At 39.8% G+C, this 20,596-nt stretch overlaps 1 protein-coding gene across 6 annotated transcripts in view; it reads right to left on the bottom strand.

Annotated features, from left to right (window-relative positions):
- LOC149127695 (uncharacterized) overlaps positions 1-17,054 on the bottom strand; it is a 165,790-nt gene extending 148,736 nt beyond the window's left edge. For 5 of the 6 annotated variants that reach the window (XM_089326984.1, XM_089326983.1, XM_089326982.1 and 2 more), the window contains exon 1: positions 16,903-17,037. The gene's annotated coding sequence lies outside the window, so the exon portion shown is untranslated. Of the gene's footprint in view, positions 1-16,902 lie in introns of all 6 variants that reach the window. The other variant, XR_016229789.1, reaches the window with a different exon arrangement.
- Positions 17,055-20,596: the final 3,542 nt, after the last annotated feature.

Below are 20,596 nucleotides of genomic sequence, written 5' to 3'. Positions count from 1 at the left end.
TTTACAAGTGTGATCAGACGACAAACTAATTTATCAGTACAAGTATGTATTTCCCTGTGTCTATACTGTATTTCAATACTTAAAGGGTTCTAAGACCTCTTGAAAATTTTGTATTATGAATAACTGTACATGGAATTTAAATTCTTTGAACCAAATTAGGATTTTACTTTTTCTAAATACTTCATATAGAATCTCAATCCCCACCCATGCCTGCTGAATCAAGACCTACAGTGTTGTTTGTACACACCTCAAAATTTGAACAGTATACTTTATTATATTCCGAGGGCTTTGCAAAGATCTGCTTATCTATTTTATATATATGTATATATATTATATATAATATTCACTGGGGCTGGCACTGTGGCACAGTGGGTTAACGCCCTGACCTGAAGTGCCCACATCTCATGTGGGCACCGGTTCCAGACCCAGCTGTTCTACTTCCTGTCCAGCTCTCTGCTATGATCCAGGAAAGCTGTGGAAGATGGCCCAAGTCCTTGGGCCCCTGCAACCATGTGGGAGACCCGGAAGAAGCTCCTGGCTCCAGATCAGCGCAGCTCCGGCCGTTGCAGCAAACTGGGGGGCCAACATCAGATGGAAGACCTCCCTCTCTCCCTGCTTCTCCTCTCTAACTCTGACATTCAAATAAAAAATAAATCTTTAAAAAAATTAATATAGAATCTCTTCACATTTTGAGGTATTCACAAAATATAAAATTCAAATTTTCCTATATGGGGATGGTGCACTCTTTGCTTGAGTGGTAAAACTTAAATGAGACAACTACATAGAAGGACTTCCTCAAAGCAATTAAAGCAATTAGAGTGACTTGTTGGTTTATTAAATGTACTTAACATCATTATCTACATTGCTATTCCAATTCATATTTTTCCCCCAAATAGATGATGTCCATGTTTCATCAGTGAATTTCACTGCAACTTGATTGACTTTAGATTTCATTAGTGAGCAAGAAAATTCATTATTATAAAGCCATTATTAAAAACTAGTAGGAAAGGCATAAGATAAAGTGAGGGTTTTTTTCCCCCCTTATAGCAGAATATATTCCTCACATTAAGTCTCACAGTAAATTATGGCCACTGTATAGGAAAATTTAGCAGCCAACTAGGTATTGGGAAAACTCCTAGCCCAGTAAGCACATATGTTCTGTTTAGCATCGTGCTAGGGGACCCAAATTTAGTTGCTTTGTTTTCATGATAGATCTTCCTTTAACCAAAGTGAATTTCAATTTTCAATTTACTCGTCAATCTTACAGTTAAACCTCTTTATGAAATCCCAACAAGAAAGGAAATTTTGTACTGTAAAAATTAGTCACTTTAAGATTTTGAACTGACACTTGAATTAAGGACTTCTAAAAAGATCAAGTGGATGGTTAAATTGTCCTTTTATCAGATTGGGGGAGGGGGCAGATAAGATTCCCTTCAGCAGCCTATTGACTCTTTCAACCTTGTGTCTTGAAACCTTTCTGAACACAGGAGCTGATACTGCAGGTTTTATATTTATAATGATTAATTAATTCTGCACTAAGCAATGTTCTTGACTGCAAGAACAAAATCCACTTCAGAAAGCCTAAATGACAGCTTGCCTAAAATAATTAACACTCATACTGATAGAATTGAAATGTTCTTACTTTACACAGATCTTAGCAATTTCATTACAAATATTTCCCGTTGTTCTAGAATTACAGTAAAAATAAAGAGGGTTGGATAAAGCAGTGGGGTAGGGGAAAAAAAAAATCAATCCAGGACTATAAAATGAGAAAGTAACATTTAAACATGGATAAACCTAAAATGGTTTACAAACTAGGCACAAAATATTTTTGTTAGATGAGTTGCAAACCTAAAAATGGAACTGAATATGGCCCCATTTTGCTGGGGAAGCTCTTCGAACACCACTATTGTTCTTCAGGACTATTAAATATTTCAGTGAAGTGTTACGTAAGTGTAGCACTAAATGGCAGAAGCACAGTATTTCCTTGCAACTCCTTAGCCCTTACTGTCAACTTTATTATCTAGTTGATAGGACTAAAAAAGTCCAAATTTAATGGTTCTGACATCTGCTTCATGGAACATATGTAAATAAAAAGAGGTAGAAGCACGTGATACAGTCTTTCGCATTTTTCCCTTAAGTTTTGGAGTTCATATAATTATCTTACAAGCAGAAGCTCTCAACCAAAGCAACCCAACATAGTGCCTGTCAGATTACGTCTCTATGAAGTGACAGCTTTGCTGATAAAAAGACTTCAATGAAAGCCTCACAATTCTCATTCTCCCTATTTTGTATTCCCTAAATACCTAGTAAATGAATTCTAAATATTTCCTTTCTTCTATGAAATTTTAAGTGTATTTATTTGCTTACAAAAATAGAAAAGTAACCTAGTTCATCTTTCAAGTGAAAAAAATTCATTTTTTTTCTTAAGGGTAAAATAAGTTATATTCTTTGCAGATTTATCAAGTACAGTCCAAAATTTCATTGACAGGATTATTTCACAAAACCTTTGATCACAGTTTTCTTTTTTGTTCTACTATAAAACAATCTTGCTATGACTACCAAATTCAATGTTTCTATTTCTTGGAGAATCATCCAAATTCACAAAGCAATTGTCTTACTAAGTGATCCAATTTGGTTGACACTGGCCACATGTAAATTATGAGCACTTAAAAAAAAAAAAAAAAAAAAAAAGAGGAGCCATCACTGTGGTGCATCAGGTTAAAGCCTGAAGAACCAGCATCCCATTTGGCCACCGGTTCTAGTCCTGGCTGCTCCTCTTCCAATCCTTCTCTGCTATGACCTGGGAAAGGAGTAGAAGATGGCCCAAAGCCGTGGGCCCCAGCACTTGTGTGGGAGACCTGGAAGCTCCTGGCCCCTGGCTTCACTGTCTCAACCTCTCTAACTCTTTCAAATAAATAAACTTTTAAAAAATACCAAAGATTAATCTGAAAGTCAGAGTTACACACACACACACACACACAGAGAGAGAGAGAGAGAAAGAGAATGGTCTTCCACCCACTGGTTCACTCCCCAGGTGGCCGCAACAGCCGGAGCTGCAACGATTCAAAGCCAGGAGCTTCTTCCAGGTCTCCTTTGCAGGTGCAGGGTCCCAGGGGCTTGGGACATCCTCTACTGCTTTCCAGGGCATAGCAGAGAGCTGGATAGGAAGTGGAGCAGCCGGGTCCAGCACCCAGATGAGATGCTGGCACTGCAGGCGGTGGCTTTACCTGCTATGCCACAACGCCGGCCCCAGAGTACTTTATGTTTAGTACAAATTGAAATCCACTCTAAATTTGAAATACTAAGCAAGAGAAAAAGTATTTAAAACATCTCTTTAGGAATTTTTATACTGATTACATGTTCAAGTCAAACTATTTTGGATATATTGGATGAAATAGTGTAGAATTAATGTTATTAGTTTTACTTTTTAATGTGACTAGAAAAATTTGATCACATAAACAGCTCATGTATTTGGATAACATTGTATTTTTACTCTATGGGTGTGATCTGCCATGATTATACAGCAGTTCCCACTTCTCCAGGGGTATAGGTACCAAAATCCCAAACAGATGCTTAAAATGACAACTAGAAAGGGTACTAATTTATTGGATTCAATAGTATCTTAACTAAGCACTTATGCATTTCAGCTGAAAAATTTGCAGTTTGAGGAGAGAGGGCAACACTAAAATTTTTCTTTCTTCACATTTTCATGGATACAAGATTTGTTCTCACCATAGACCTTATAAGGCTCAGCATACAAATTATTTTCTTTCCTTAAGTCAAGAACCTTTACCTTTTCACTAAAGGAAGTTCTTCATGTTTCTCTTTGGTGTGTATGAACTGTCAGCACTGCTACTCTTGTGCTTAAACTATGATTAAGCGAAACATGATTTCCTTGACCACAAGTGCTGCGAAACTGCAACAGTTGATCTGTAAACCGAGATGGCTACTGAATGACTAAGATGCAGTCAGGTGGATATCGTGGATATGATGGACAAATGCATGATTCATTTACCAGGGACACAGAGATACTGTATCAGATATCACTACACTCCTCAGAATGATGAGAAGTTTCAGAATTACACATTTCTGCATTTTCCATAAGTTTTTAGATCATGGCTGGCCCTGGGCAATTAAAACTACAAAAAGCAAGCTGGTAGTTTAGGGGGAATTCCCATACACTTGGCTGAAATATTTATCTGAATATTCCCCCTATAGGAACAGAGTAGGCACCAGACTATGAGAATCATGGCTTTAGGTTGTCTTTCTGGGACTTCTCTAGGTAAGAAGTGGGATATTTACATTTCAGGTTATGGTAAACAATTAGGGAATAAACTGTTAGCTCATAAAGGGCCTGGTGATATTGCAATAGGAAAAACAAGGACTTGTGTAGCAGACAGAACACCATCTTTGAATACATGACTCTTCCTAGAACTTCAATGGGTTCATTAACCTCTGCACCTCAGCATTTTACATCTACCAGGTGGAAGTCAACCCAACCTGACTAAGTGGTGGTGGTGGTGGTGGTGGTGTTGCCAACACTGAGCTCTACAAATCAAGGCCACATTTAATATATTCTCAATAAACACTAGTTACATGTTTTTGTTTTTTTTTTTCCTTTCTAGCATCTACTGATTATATCCCAGAGGTTTTTTCAACTCTGCACAACTGCAGAATTATAGTAACAACTGAAATAAATACATACTTAGCCAGGCTCTGAACAACATCTTATCTATGCCACCTTAGAATGGCATGATAAAGATATACTCTCAAAAGGAATGGAGACAAAAAAGCTAATGGCCACCTTTTGAAATCAAGGCTCATAAGACCGTACGACTGCACAAAAATCTCACAATTAGTGCAAGTCAGAGCAGAGAATCCAATCCTATCTTACTGAGGACAACAGATTGCCAGAGTCCTCCTTCCAATCATACTTTTCCAACTTTTCCTCCTCTCCCATCCTATCTTTCATTCCTTTATGTGCTTTTTCATTCTTTCCTATCTTTCCTATCGCTTTGAAGATGCCAACTTACATGCTAGTAAATTTTTTTTCTCCCTGTAATGTCTAGTTTGGTGAATTAATGAATTCTTTTTTAACAAAACACTGTTTTTGCAGCAAAACTGATATATACAACCATTTTGAAATAATCCTATTCATCTAGTGCTTTGAGGGTGTTATCCATGAAGTCATCACCTTCACCTACATCTTGAAGTGTTTCCCTTATAATTCCTAAGCTTGAACCTTGAGCATCCAATGAAGAATCAAGGCTTTCTCAGAGCTGCAAACCCAGCCTATCTAATGTTATACAACTCAGTCTGCTACAACTACTGTAACAAAGTACTGTATACTGAGGGGCTTGAAAACAGAAAATTTACTTCTCAGTTGTCTAGGGGTTAGAAGTACAAGATCAGGACATCAGCAATTTCAGGGGCTGGTGATGCCCCATTTCCTAGTTCTCAAAAGGCCGTGTTCAGAGCATGTCTTCATATGGCACAAGGGAGGCACAAGCTTCCTACTGTCCCTTTTATAAGGGCACTAATTCCGTTCACACCCCGAGGTCATCCTTCCTATTAGTGTCAGCTTGGGGATAAGAATTTAACATATGAACTCCAGGGAGGATTCAAACATTCAGTCCTTTGCAGATATCAAATCAGACTTCTCAGTTGCTCCTGTTGACTTCCACATATTTAACTCTCAGTTCGTGTTAGGTATTAGAGTTAAGGGCTTGAGTTTCATAATTTCAGAATTCACTCTGAGGCTGCATGCCAAGCTCAAGGAAACTCCCTAAGCATTTATAATGTAACATAATTAATTATTCTCCATATCCATGCAATAAAATTTTCCAAACTTTGGACGATCACTTCTAGTTCATCTATAAAACACCAGGGAAAGGCATTATTTGAAAATACCTTCTAAGTAAAGTCTTCTCAGAAAATTCAAACTCCTACTTATAACTGCAGATTACCACCACATTTCATGCAGTACCCCTCATTAATTATTACATCCAGGATTATTGTTACTCTATCTGCTTCAGGGTGGCAGAAATCGTTTCTTACTCAATTTTTCATTGGTATGCTAAAAATAAAGTACAAATTTATTAACCTTGACCAGACAATAATAAGTTTGATAGAAGTAATGCAACTTAGAAGCAACTACAGTACACCTTGACATCCCTCTAACCCTTGAGGCTGGCTATCAGCCCTTCTGATTCATATCTTTAGCAGAGTCATCTCCATCTTTCCCATCTCATGAAATTACTTGTTCTTAGCAGAGTTAGATATATTTTCCAAATATCCTCGCTGGTGAGCAAACATCACTGGTATCATTATCTCCAAAGAACATCAACAGAGCATCCATCTGTGCCCAACAGAGCTCAGACCATCATAGGAAAACCAGATAACCAGGTATGGTTCTACCCGCTATGAGCTTAAACAGATATCCATCCTACAGATACATACTAGTTTCAAACCTACACTTCTGCTTCTTTGTGATGTATACATCACCTGTTAAATAACAAACCTTTTGGTTTTTAATAACACTGATTTTTGTAGTCTCTATTTACATAACAAATCCTATGTAACAGCATTAGATACTCTCCTAAGACATTATGCTTTGAAAATTTGTGTTGACCCATTTTGTATCCAGACTGAACCATCAATCCAACTTGAAATATAACTTGGTACCTGTCTGCAGCTTCTTCTTGTCACATCAATCAAACATTGGTGCAAGGATGCAGATTTCTAAGGGACAGGATGAAGTCCCAGGGAATAAGTACTATACATCAGGCATATTCCCTGCACAAAATAGGGAGAGTTTTTAATTAAGAGGAAATAGGTCCATATTTCTCCTGTTATTCCAGGCCTAAAAGGCTGGATTTGACTGTGTTCCCTTTGAAAGCAATCACTCTTGGATATCTGTTAACCTCACCCGCATATCAAAGGCCTCTTGCATTCCCTCCTCTGAATTCCCCAGCAGTAATTTCTAGATGTTTTGTGAGTGTATAACATGTTTTCACGAGTGCTTTTCTCCCTACTTTCACTTCAGCCCACAGATTAAAATCTTGTTCTTCCAGAAGTTTCTTTACACAGTTGCCTCTCACTGCCTTCATGGTCTCAGCAACTAAGACGCCACCTGTGAGTTGGAGGTGTGGCTTCCACCCTCCCCAGATTGTGAACCAACGGGCTGGGGCTGCCAAAACAGCAGCCACATGGTGGCAATGCCACCTACCATATCCCACCAGAAATGGGAAACCAACTGTCCCTGGACTATCAACTCAAGCAGACCCAGAAATAGGCTCTGCCTCAAACATCACAGGAGACTCACCAAGCACAAAACAATAGTGCTATGGCGGCTCTTACCAAGGGAGGTTTACTTCCCTTCTTGCCCTTATTTCCCTGCCTGCCTCCCCTTACACAAAAGCAGGTTAAAGAAAAAATTAGCTATCCGAACCACATGCAGATGGCAGAGGCTTCCCCATAAATTGCAGAATAATATGTCAAGTTTTCGTCAGAGGGGCTGGTGTTATAGCACAGCAAATAAAGCCACCTCCTGCGATGCTGGCATCTCATATTTGTACCAGTTCATGTCCCAGCTGCTCTACTAGCTATCCAGCTCCCTGCTAATGTGCCTGGGCAAAGGAAGGGAAGATGGCCTAAGTGCGTGGTACCCTGCCACCCACGTGGGAGACTTGGATGAAGCTCTAGGCTCCTGGTTTAAGCCTAGCCCAGAACCAGCCATTGCGGCCATCTGAGGAGTGAACCAGATGATAAAAGTCCTCTTTCCCTGTCTCTTTTCCTCTGTAATACTTTCAAATAAAAAAAAAAAAAGTCTAAGTACCTGATGAGTTCAAATCTTGACTCATTTCTAGGCAAATTCAGACTCCTCTATGCTTTCTCCCCTCTGCTGTAACATAGGCAGAAAAATAATGATACCTATGTCAAAGATATGCTCGTAGAACTAAAGGATTCAAACATAAAGCACTTAAAATAATGCCTCATTTAAATGAAGCACAGTATTACTTTCAGCTGTTAGAAATCTGCATCATAATCTAAGGACTGAGGTCATTCCCAATTTATAGAAGAGGAAACCAAGGAATAATGTAACTTGTCCAAGTTAAAACAACTCTGGAAGACAGAGATGAGATTCCAACACAGGGATTCCAGAACTGTAACCCAACCTATTCACTGCCACTTACCATTTCATGTACAAACAAATCTCAATTCTCCAGGTTTGCTATAAAAGCTTTGTAGCGTTTCATCTGAGTCTTTGATTGTCTCTTTTTTTCTAATGAGGACAACAAGGAACAGCAAATGGGGAGTCCTCACATAAGCATTTAGCAGTGCCCTCTGCAAAGAGGCCTTCTCCTTTCAAATGCATTGTTTAAACCAGTATTACATGCTTGAACGCTTGTAACCACAACCTCTGTTCCCCTATTTTTTTGTTCTGTACTGTTTTATTATTTCCATCATCATCATCACTATTTTATGCTCCAGCACCAATATTCCCTCCACTTCCTGCTCCTCACAGCAGCTGGGAACATGCCCTTAACTTTTCTCTGCAACTTCATTCCATCAAGTTGTAACCAAAGCTCTGAAGCATAAAACTTGGGCAGCCCTCCCCCTAGTGGTAATGAAGAGAATATACTAAAATTGCCTGGATTACAGTCCAATCCCTCCAAAAACCTATCTACTCTTCAAAGTTATTGCTAAAGACAGCAGCAGACAAGTGTGGGGTGTTCAATGACAAGGATCAGACAGGTTTCTGGTGTATCCTAAAACCTTAGGCAATTTCATCATCTGGAGAATAAATGTAGTCAGATTAGAGGGACAGGAAATCCCAGATTACACACGAGTACCTTCAAAGTCCCTGAGGTTGAAATGAGCAAGTCATTAGTAAGGGGGCAGTAAAAGAAAAAAGGGCGTCCAGGCTGAATGTGGAGGATAGAATTTGGTGGGACCAGCACATACAGACTACTGTAATAAAGGTTTAAAGTTAGAGTAGTGGCTCTAAAAACAATGAGCAGCGTTTACAGGTCTTTAATCAAAGATGTAGCATGATCAAGCTTAATAGATCCCCAAAACCATTTCTGATTACTCCAGTATAGATACAGGGATAAGTCATTCCCGATACATTGATTTTCCTTTGCCCATTCTCTTCATTTCATATTCCTGGGCATGGATGATGCTAAACCAATAGCAATAGAGACCTCCTGTCTTAGCAGATACTGAAAGATTCTTTCACTGGGAAGCAAAGAATATTTCTGTGTCACTGTTCCCTACTGGGTAGCTGTCAGCTCTGTCTGGAAATGGCTGAAGTTACTGATCAGAATACATGTTTAATAATTCCTTAGTGATTTTCCCTTCTGTGAAGGGAAAAACAATAAATGCTTCTCCGCGGTTATAAAACATTTGCTTATCCATTTACTTATCAAAATGGCTTGGGAGTCCCAGAGAAGCCTGATATTTGTTACTTCCAAAGCTATGCTTCTTCGCCATGAAACCTGCCCAGCTGTGATCTACCTCTTTCTTCTTTGGACTCCTACAGTAACCGACACCACTCCTTGGAGTCTAGCAGTCAAATCTCATTTAACATGGTCACAAGAGAAACTAAATTCCTCTCCCTGCCATTCCAAACTGCTCACAAGGACAGCACCATCTGGGGATGAACGTTGATGGGAAACAATGCACCTTAAAGCTATAGGTAAGAGAGGCACTCCGTCCATCTGTGCTGCTGTAAGAATATATCAGGTAGTTTATAGAAAACAAAAATGTATTTCTCATAACTGGGAATTCCAAGATCAAGATGCCAGCAGGTTTAGCTGTTTGGTGAAAGCTACTCACCTAAAAGATAACAAACACTGTGTCCTTGTATAGTAGAAGGTAGAAAGGGCAAAATGTAATCAGATTTTACAGGAAGCTTCTTTTTAAGTGCCTTAATCCCACTCACAGCTCATCACCTCTTAAAGGCCCCACATCTTAATTCAATCACACTGGCAACACTTGATTTATGAAGATGACACGTTCAAATCAGGGTAGTCATTGACTAGATTCTCAGAAGGAATCAACCTTGCTGACAGACACTTTGATCTTAGACTTCTGGTTTCCAGAACTGGGAGAGAATAAATTTCTGTTGTTCAAACCACTTCGTCTATGGTACTACGTTAAAGTAGTTCTAGAAAATTGGTACAGACTGTGGTCTCAGTCTTCCACATTTAAGGAAATGTCACCACTGATTCCCAAAAAGCCAAGGTCATGAAGTTGACTCATTAAGTAACTACCATTAGTAAGCAGCCAATCTGCCTTCCTTCCCTCCCTTCTTGTCTTATCCCTTCAATTAAGCCTCTTACTTCTTGTCTGGAATGCTGTAGTAGATTATGTCATTTTCCCAATTTCCTATCTAAATCCAATGACTTCTATCACATTTGAAAGTAAAACCCAAGCCCTAACTGATAGCCTATGAGGTCTAACATCTTGCCCTCTCCATCTCTGTCCACTTCACTCCTTCTCTCTCCTCACCACACTGATGCCTTCGTGATTGCTCAACAGCAAGCCTATTCTCACTCCAGGACTTTGTACTACCTGTTCATTGCTTTTGATAATGTTCTTCCAGATGGTTACATGGCTTGATTCTTGGATTCTTATTTTTGGACTTCAGCTCAAATGACACATCCTTCTGTGAGGCTTTCTGACTACCTCCTTCAAAGTTTCCCTATCCATCATGTCTTGAAAATAAGATGATGTGCTACTTTATTTTGAGTCAAGTTACAATATTGATTGGGTTCCTACTCTGTGCTCAAGAACTCTTCCAGAACTTGGACTACAGTTGTGAAAAGATGAGCAAGTTGGTTGTCCTTAAGGAGTTTGTACCCCAGTAGGTGAAGGAGTATATCACTTATTACTGTGTTGTTCTTGCCTACTGATGTTTTACTTGTCTTCTTATCCCTGTCCCACTAGCAGGGGTGGGGAACATCTGGACCATGAGCTGTTTCAGACTCAAAGTCATTTGATCTGATCTTGTCAAAGCAGCTGCAAGCATGTCTCAAAATTTGATAAATCTACAGCCAGCTGATGTTTAAGTTGCTAATTTTGTATGGCCTGCAAACAATGTTATAAATATCCAAATGTCCCTTGGCAGAAAGATTCCCCAGCCATGCACTAGAGTATAAACCCACAAGACACAGACCCTTTCTTACATCTTCTTTCATCTCTGCCTTTTCAAGGTCCTAGGTAAGTCCTAGAACACAATAGGTACTCGGTAACTATTTAATGAGGTAACTAAAGGAATAAGAGTCAATGATATTGTAATGGCATTGCAAACTTAAATCTCAACTTCACCATTGCGCATATAAGTTTACATACCTGAATACCAGTTATTTTATCTGTAAAGATGAGTAATGATGACTTACAATCTTCTTTTATTTATATAATAACGCTGTTTGCAGTATTTTGCACAGTGTCTTGCACACAGCAGGTACACAGCACATGATTAATGAATTAAAATGTATGAAAGTAATCAAGAGACTTTCTTCAAAACCTAAAATTATGACTGGGTTCACAGGCAAATATTGAGTTTTAACTAATACCTTAATTTTCCCACATATCTTCCATTCTTAATCACTCCTTCTACACCATGTATTTATTGTAGTGTTTGTGATTTTCTAGTTAAATCTGAAATACAGATTCATGCTTCACTTGTGGTAACAAACTCCTTGAGGGCAAGATCCAATTCTCTTCACAAGTGACTACATACAGTTTGTATTAATTAACCATTTCTGTTGGTTATAGGCCATCTTCCCAACTCAACTGCAATCCCCTCGCAGAGGAAATGACTCTCACCCATCTTTCATGTGCTGTAAGAGCGCACTCATTACTGCCACACGAAATCTCCCTATCAAATCTAAGCATATAGTTTATCCTAAGCCACAGAACACCCATCAGTTGAGTGGGACTGATTGTGGAAGGCAGCCTCTCAAACAGCTCCATATTTCTTTTTTTTTTTTTTATTTTGACAGGCAGAGTGGACAGTGTGAGGGAGAGACAGGGAGAAAGGTCTTCCTTTTCCTTTGGTTCACCCTCCAATGGCCACTGCGCTGCGGCCAGCGCACCGCGCTGATCCGAAGGCAGGAGCCAGGTGCTTCTCCTGATCTCCCATGGGGTGCAGGGCCCAAGGAGTTGGGCCATCCTCCACTGCACTCCCTGGCCACAGCAGAGAGCTGACCTGGAAGAGGGGCAACCGGGACAGAATCCGGCACCCCGACCGGGACTAGAACCCGGGGTGCCGGCACCACAAGGCGGAGGATTAGCCTATTGAGCCGCGGTGCCGGCCTCCATGTTTCTCATCACCTGATATTCCTGGACATTGTTATCTCTTCTACCCTACAACCCAAGGTAGAGTTTGGATCAAGTGTCTTGCCTCTGAAGAATACATGGCAGAAATGAACTTACATCATTTCCAGTATGTTTCCAAAAAGCTGTGCAAACTCTCTACCACCTCATCCCCTTTTATTATCGTCCTCTCACAGAGCCTTGACTCTGTAGGATGTAAGCTGTCATCATGAGTAGCCCTAAGGAGAGGCCCCTGTGCTATGGGACTGGTGCGTCTAACGAGTATCCAGCCAGGAACTGTGAAGCCTCCCACATCCTTGTGAATGAAGTTGGGACCAGATATTCTTGGACCTGTCAGCAGCCATGCTAATGAAATTTGCAAGGAATCTACCTGCAATGAAACCTTGAGATGATACAGCCCTGAGGGAAAACTGGGCTACAGTCTTGTGGACACCAAGCCAGGACCCTTTCACTACTGCATTCCTAGACGTCTGACCCAAAGGCGCTGTGATCATGAACCTGGGTGGTCTTCAGTCACTAAGTTAAGGAAGAATTTGTCTCATAGCAATAGACAGCTGATGCAGAACATGAGGCAGTTGATCAGCCTTCTTTGAACAACCAAATGAGTATCTTCTCAGGCTTTACTGATGGTTAAGCTGTGTGAATTCAGAGTCCAAGAGAGACAACTTCTTATTTCACTCTGAAATCTGCAACATTAGAAATCTTTATTCAACCTTCTTGATGACACTGTCACCAAGTGAATGTGATACAGTCCTCAACTCCAATATGGAACTTCCATTCTACAAGGCAGACATCAACCTCCCTATTACTCCTGGGTGTCTATAGCCATCTTGTGGGCTATACAGAATTCCCAGTGAAAGAGAACTTGAGAGTATGATGTAAGAACAACTATTCTTAAATGACTATTGAGTGAGACAAACCTGTTTTCTACTGACAAATGCAACTGAGAAAGGGAATCAGTAACTCCAAATCTTCAATTTCTTCAACAGGAAAATAGGTATGATATTTAAAATATTTATAATGTCAAACTCTTAGCTTGAGAATTACTAGTCAAAAACAGTTTTAAAATATAGTAGTGTCCACATATCCACCATTTGGCTTTCTGTGGCTCTCATTACCCACAGTTGACTATAGTCTATAAATATTAAGTGGAAAATTCCAGAAATCAGTAATTCTTAAGCTTTAAATTGTACACTGCTTTGAGTACCATTGTTATGGGAAAACAGCCATGGAGAAGTTACTGTTACCTCAGTTCTTTGTCTCACATGGAAGAAGCATTTCCAAGCAGATGGCAAAGGAATTCAAAGGTATTTATCAGAATCAAGGACCTCCAGCCAGCATGGAGTGGGTCTTCCAAGAGAAGAATGAACCCAAAAACCGTCATAGGGTTTTAAAGTACAACTTCAAAGGAAAAAACCTTGCAAATCAGATTGGCATTCAGTTACCAGGCAGGGCAAAAAAAAAAAAACCACCAGAATACCTGATTTACGATCCCTTGTCCTATCTGATTTGCTCCTGCTAAAACCAAAAACATCCTGCCTTCACAACGAACTGAGTTCTGATGCCATCACCACTCCCTTGCTATTCTCATAGGAAATTTGTAAATTTGGAGATTTCTAAGGAAGCAAGACACTTTGATCTGCTAAAGTTAACTTTTTTGGGAAGGAAGCAAATATTTTACACCCAAATTCCATTGGGATCCCCTAACTACCTATTAACCCATCTGACTCCTCACACCAAGATGAGCTCTCAGGAGGATCTCACCTCATTTCACCCGAGATGTGAATCATCTCCTTGTCTAGCCTATCCACACTGCATGTGCCACCCACCTGTGAGATACTTGGGAGTTATCTTAATGATGCGATTTTTTGTGGTACTGTGGTATCACAGACCTTATATTCAAATAATTCCTATTTTAACTTAGTGGCCCCAAGTGAAACATTAGTGATGTTACAGTTTTACTATAGTATATTCTTATAATTGCTATTGTAGTACTGCTAATATCTCACTGTGCCTAATTTGGAAATTAAAGTTTGTTATAGATAACTTTAGTCAGGAAAAAGATAATATATATAGGATAAGATATAATCCATAGTTTCAAGCACCCGGTGGTGGTGGGGGGGGCTTGGAACATATCACCCACAGAGAAAAGGGGACTATAGTATACATGGTTTCATTTGCCATGCTTCCAAAACCAGTCACTAAATGCGAGTTATAGAGAGATGGTCAACTATAAGGATCTCACAGAAAAGAAAATGACTCGTGTTCAAAGAACAGACCTTGACAGACAGGAATCACAGCCTGAGCATGACCATTACCAGACCTACTGACTCAAGTCAGACACACACAGATCATAAGCAGCCATCACTCAAAGTCCGAGAAACATGACCTCAGAGCAAGCATTTGTTCCAGTGGATATGACGGCTATACCCAAGTAAGTGGGTTTCATACTCAGCTCATATCCCTTACAACAGCTTCCTGCTAATGCAGTTCTGGGCAGCAGCTGAGATGGCTCAAAGTAATTGGGTGTCTCACTTATGTGGGAAAGCTGACTTGAGTTTCTACCTCCCGACTTCAGCTTCAGCCCATTGCCAGCTGTTACATGCATTAGGGAAGTAAACCAATGTACAGAAGCTCTCTGACTCTCCCAAGACTTTATCATAAAACAGATAACGTAAGAAACTTAAACATGAGAAATTAAACTAAATGACACAGAAGTATACAAATATGTAACTAAAAGGAAGTTTAAAAATCGAGCTTTTCTAAAGGTATTTAAGGAATCTAGTAAAAGGTAGACATCAGTGTTGCAAATGTTAAATCATCAACACTTCTATCTTTCAGTATTTTGTTCTTATTTACTGTTAGCTTACACATAGTTTTAACTGAGATAACAATTTAGTTTTCCAGTTCCTGTTAGGTTAGTTTCAAACAGACAAGCTGGAAGCGGCGGAGGAGCCCTATTCTGACAAAAAGGCAATTGACAAAGCCACAAAAGAAACAGCGAGCTGAGGCCATTTGTCAACAACATTATGCATTTTATTTTATAAAAGTTTGCAATATACTGATTAATCTTGCCAAAGATGCTGAAATTATGCTTTGCATTTTATCTCCCTGAACTCAGAAGTGGGCCATAACTTTTAAAAAGTAGTTATTGTTATTTGGCATTAAAATGATATAGGATGTCACATTTCAGTCACCTTTTGAATTTAAATACAAATCTCTCTAACTTGATGATTGCAGGCAAATAAAATATTCAATGACAACCTGTAGTACTTAATTAGTCACTCTGTGCCAGTGGGCTATGAAGCAAACACTCACATCTGGTAACGACATCCACAAAGACGAGCATGGCAGGGCTCAGTAAACCCACTGGAACCATCAGGCAGAGTTCTGCAGCTGAGCTTGTAACCACGTGAGTTAGGAGGTTCAAACTGTAGCACCTGGGGGCGGTGAGACGCCATAGAGGGATGCCCCTGGGTGAGGAACGTAGACCAAGGGCATCTTCCTGCCTTTCCTGGGTCAGAGTGTGGATAGGCAGGTGCTTCTGTGGCAGAGCTCGAGGACCACCCTCAGCCTCCTGGGCATCTGTCCCATTTCCACATCTTTTGGCCAACAAGGATTTCCCTATCTAACATTTTTCTCCCTAGCGGTTCTTTAAGAGCTTCACACCACGTGGAAATACAGTGCTGGAGCTTCCCTGCTTCCTCATATAGATCCTTTCTAAACATGCTCTGACCCCAAAAACACACTGGCCTCGAAAGCCTGTATCAAGCATCCACACGCAGCAAGACATCAGAGCGTGTGGAGAGAGGGAAAATGGCATTTTACTCTCGTGGTTTCTGCTACGCAAGACCGCTTGTTAGTGATGGATTCATAATTATTTTTTAATCTTTATTCGTATGCAGTAAAATCCTTTTTACATCTGCTGCTCAATGGGTTTTGGCAAACGTTTGCACCTGTGTGTGCACTGCCACAATCAAGAGAGACGCTGCAGCATCGCAAAAAGACATCCGAGTTCCCCTCAGTCAGTCCCCACCTCCCCAGCCCCAGGCAATCACTGATTGGATTTCCGTCATTATAGATTAGTTTTACCTTTATTAGAATTTAATATAAATGGAATCACAGAGTATGAACTCTTTTGTTCGACATAATTATTTGGAGATTTATCTATGTTGTTGAGTCTATCAATAGTTCATTACAGTTTATTGCTTTGTAGAATTCCATTAAACGCCTATCACACCAACAACCGTGACAACTGGCATCAAGTTCTCTGCTACAACCAGCCTCTCCCCAGTTCTACCGTCCCCGTGGGTTTCCCTTAACTCCACTACCACCTTTGAAAATAGCCCTTCATTAATGTCTCTACTGTGCTCTCATGGAGGTGCTGTCTGCTGAGCTTCTAACCGACCCTCCATTGCTTAGGAAGCACATATACTTTTTGTTCTTTAAAAAGATGAAATTTTCTAGAGGCATTATCTGAAGTCTGTTTCATGCTGCTGTACTAGAATATCATAGACTGGGGAAATGGACAAAGAACAGAAACTCATTTCTCACCGTTCTGGAAGCGGCCAAGTCCAAGATCAAGGTGTCACCCTCAGTGGAGAAGCTTCCTAATGCATTCGTAGCAAGAACGAGCAACAGAGTAGAACGCTTTGTGAAGCCTCTTAAAAAGGCCCTGTCTCATTAACAAGGAGGCAGGCCTGGTGGCTCCTTAAAGGCCCCACCGATCCCACCACATTGGTGACACCTGAATTTTGAAGCAGCCCCCATTCAAATTACCAAGGGAATTGTTCTATCATCCTTCATTATGGCCCTCTGTGATAAGGAAGTAGGTATAAGCCTTTTTTTTTTAATGATAAAAATCAGAGAAATATTAGCATCCATGACTCCTTGCCTATGTAGGTTGTGAACTAATAGGGAGAAAAGGATAGGGGCCAAAGGTCTGTAATACTGAATCTCTACGCCTTTAGTGTCCCTTTATTTAATAAGAATTTACTTCCTCAGGTTATAAAAGATGTTTGTGGGGGCTGGCCTTGTGGCATAACAGATGAAGCCATCACCTGCAGTGCTGGCATCCCATTTGGGCGCCAGTTCAAGTCCTGGCTGCTACACTTCCCATCCAGCTCTCTGCTATGGCCTGGGAAAGCAGTGGCACAAGTGCTTGGGCCCCTGCACCCATGTGGGAGACCCAGAAGAAGCTCCTGGCTCCTGGCTTTGGATTGATGCAGCTCTAGCTGTTGCGGCCAATTGGGAAGTGAACCAGTGGGTGGAAGACCTCTCTCTCTCTCCCTCTCTCCTTCTCCTCTCTCTTTGTAACTCTGACTTTCAAATAAATAAATCTTTTAAAAAATAAAAGATATGTGTGTATATTAATACATAGTACCTATCATATTTAAAATAAATATTGGCACAATGCAGAAAAATGTAAAGAAAAAACACCATACCCTCACTAATCTGAGGTAAACAGAGTATTTCTTTCAAGTCCCTTTATTAATGATGATCCATAGTCAACTACTTTCAATAAAATAAGATTCCCAGCATAATTTTGTTTCTTGCCTTTTTACAGATGACTGCATATTGCCAGCATTTTCATTATCATTAAATGTTATTTGAGGACATTATTTTTAACAACTGTGTATATTTCACGTTGTATCACACTTGTTTTCAACTACTTCCTTACTGTTTGTGATATGCTTCAAACAGGAATTGGAAATAATCCACAGAAAGTAAACCAAGTTTCAGTTCACTCACTCGCCCCTTAGGTTGGGAATCTTTGGCACCTGGGGCCAGCCTAGCTCCTTTTAGGATTCAAAAATCAAAGGCTGTAGCAACGGAGAGAAAGGTGCCTGACAGCTGATCTGGGGGAATAGTCATTTGGGGAACAGTTATGGGACCTCACAAAGAAAATAGTGGGGTTCTCAACCTCTACCTCCAGGTAACTTCTAAAGCCTGACCTGATAAGTTTCAATTAAGACTAAAAAGATCAGATAACTTCGTAGGAAGACCATAATTCCTGCAATAACAAATGTCAGATGTTGCCATTTTCGCAGTTCTGAGTGACTGCCTTGTTATTTCTAAGGGTTAAGGGTAGTATTTGTCAACGGCAGTATCAGTGACTTTTCAAAGTAATTAACTTTGTATCCAAAAATAGCTCTAATTGTTTAACCAGTGGTGTATTAGGCACCATGGGAGGGAAGTACCACTTTGGAAATAAATCTGATCCCTTCAGTCCCTCAATTTATTTCTCTGGGAACCGTGTTATTGTTGTAAAATGGCCCACCCCTCCCATTATCTCCTAAGCAGCAGTTAGCTTCGGAGAAAACAGTTGTATTGATATATGAAGTTGGAGGCAGATGCCAAGCTAATTGATCTGAGTAGGTTAAATGGGAGAAAATACTTCCAAGAATCAATAGAGGTGCTAATTCGGCTAATTGTTGGGTAGTGTTTCTTTTTTAAGTGAGCGATTTTCCCAGTTACTGTTTATCATGTTGCTTTTTTGTGTTGTTTCTGCCCGAGTTTATCAGTTTTAACTTTACTCAGTCTTCTGTGACATTGGTTTCCAATGTGTCTTTGTCACAAAGTTTTTGTGGTCAATCTGATGATGGGTAGATTTCTGGATGTGTTGATCCACAGTCCAAAAATGAAGTGTGACCTTAATAGGACGACTCCAGCAGAGACAAGGGTGTTCTACCAATGGCCCCGCAAACAAAAGCAACAGTCCTTGTCTTACTGAAATCGATGGAGCATGAGATAAAAGTTTAGACATATTATTTAAAGTTACATGGGTAACCAATTAACAGACAAAAGCTTAATATCTTACTGACTTAAAATTTGTAAAGAGAAATGCAGAGGGAGTGAATAGCAACCTAATTTCTTGCCTTTCCAGGGATGTGCGCATGGGAAGATATCAATTGATATTGCTTGAGTCTGATAATTTAAATTATGCTCAACAATGGATGCAAGAAGTAGGAGAGAAGGAATGAGAAGACAAGGAGAGGCACTTTTTCACTATTTTTGCTTGTTTTTACTTTGCTATGTCACGATTTAAAATAATAATAGCATCATGAAGACGCTGGGGGTTTGGAAAGAACAATGGGTAAACAGGAACTAAAGGGGGATTCTAGAGTCCTACAACATAAAGACTGAAAGAGAGCTGGGAAAAAAAAAAAAGTCCTGTTCTGTCTCTCTCTTTTTTTTTTTTTTTTTTTTTTGACAGGCAGAGTGGATAGTGAGAGAGAGAGAACTGTCTCTTTATAAATGACAGACTAAAAGACAGAGGGTTAAATAATAGAGAATATTATGGATACTGATACTCAAAAATACGAAGGAGAGCATGTTCTATGGATATTCATGGTATTCTCTTGTAATAATATTTGGAAAACTTTTCTTGCAAACTCCTCACCCTCCAAAATCTTCCAAGCTTGCTCATCAATGCCTGAAACTCTTTTAAGAAGGACCTAAGCTTTTCATTCCAAATAGAAATATACCCTAGGGAAAATTTTACACATTAATTCAGGGTTCTGCTTGAGTGATTGTGACCTAAATTGCAACAAAGGTTTAAATGTCTAGTATAAGAAGAGTTCAAAACTCAGTGCTAAGATGGAGGAAACCCCTTCAATAAGAACTCAGAAAGCGACAACCAAAGGCATCAGGCACAAATATTTTACAACATAAATGTTTCCTGCTGTCCACTCTTCGTCTCTATTCTCCTTGTTTCTTTCTGTGCTATGGTCCATGAAGTTATAGTTGTTTTTAGGGCTAAAATCATCATCAGAATTGGGTTTTCAAATAGTTACTGTCAGATTTTGGCTGGAATAGTTGGCAGATCCTCCTGCTGGGATTTTCACTGTCATACCAGGATAATAATGGGAAACCTGAACCAATGCATCAGCTAGTGGCTAACTTGGAATAGAGAACAACATCTCATGGCCTTTCTTTAGGAAGTTCAATGATTGTAGGAATCTACAAAAAATCAGAATATCAACAAGTGTCTCTCTACAGGTAGTGTGATGTCATCTTCCCCATCATCATTGTCACCATAAACATTACACTTGGACTGTCATGTAACTTACAACAACTTATTTCACTTCCTCAATCATCAGTTGGTCCTTCTGCAAAATCAGGATGTTGAACTGTGACTACCCATCTTGTAGAGTAAGGAGATATAAATGTGGAGAAAGCAATCAGGCAAAAATCCACAGAACAGCCATTGGAAAGAAACAAGAAACTATAAACAAAATCAGACATT

This window comes from Oryctolagus cuniculus, chromosome 2, assembly GCF_051225735.1.
Source record: "Oryctolagus cuniculus isolate XC-2025 breed Fujian yellow rabbit chromosome 2, ASM5122573v1, whole genome shotgun sequence".
NCBI classification, from domain to species: Eukaryota; Metazoa; Chordata; class Mammalia; order Lagomorpha; family Leporidae; genus Oryctolagus; species Oryctolagus cuniculus.
This window is presented reverse-complemented; position numbering and strand designations above follow the sequence as displayed.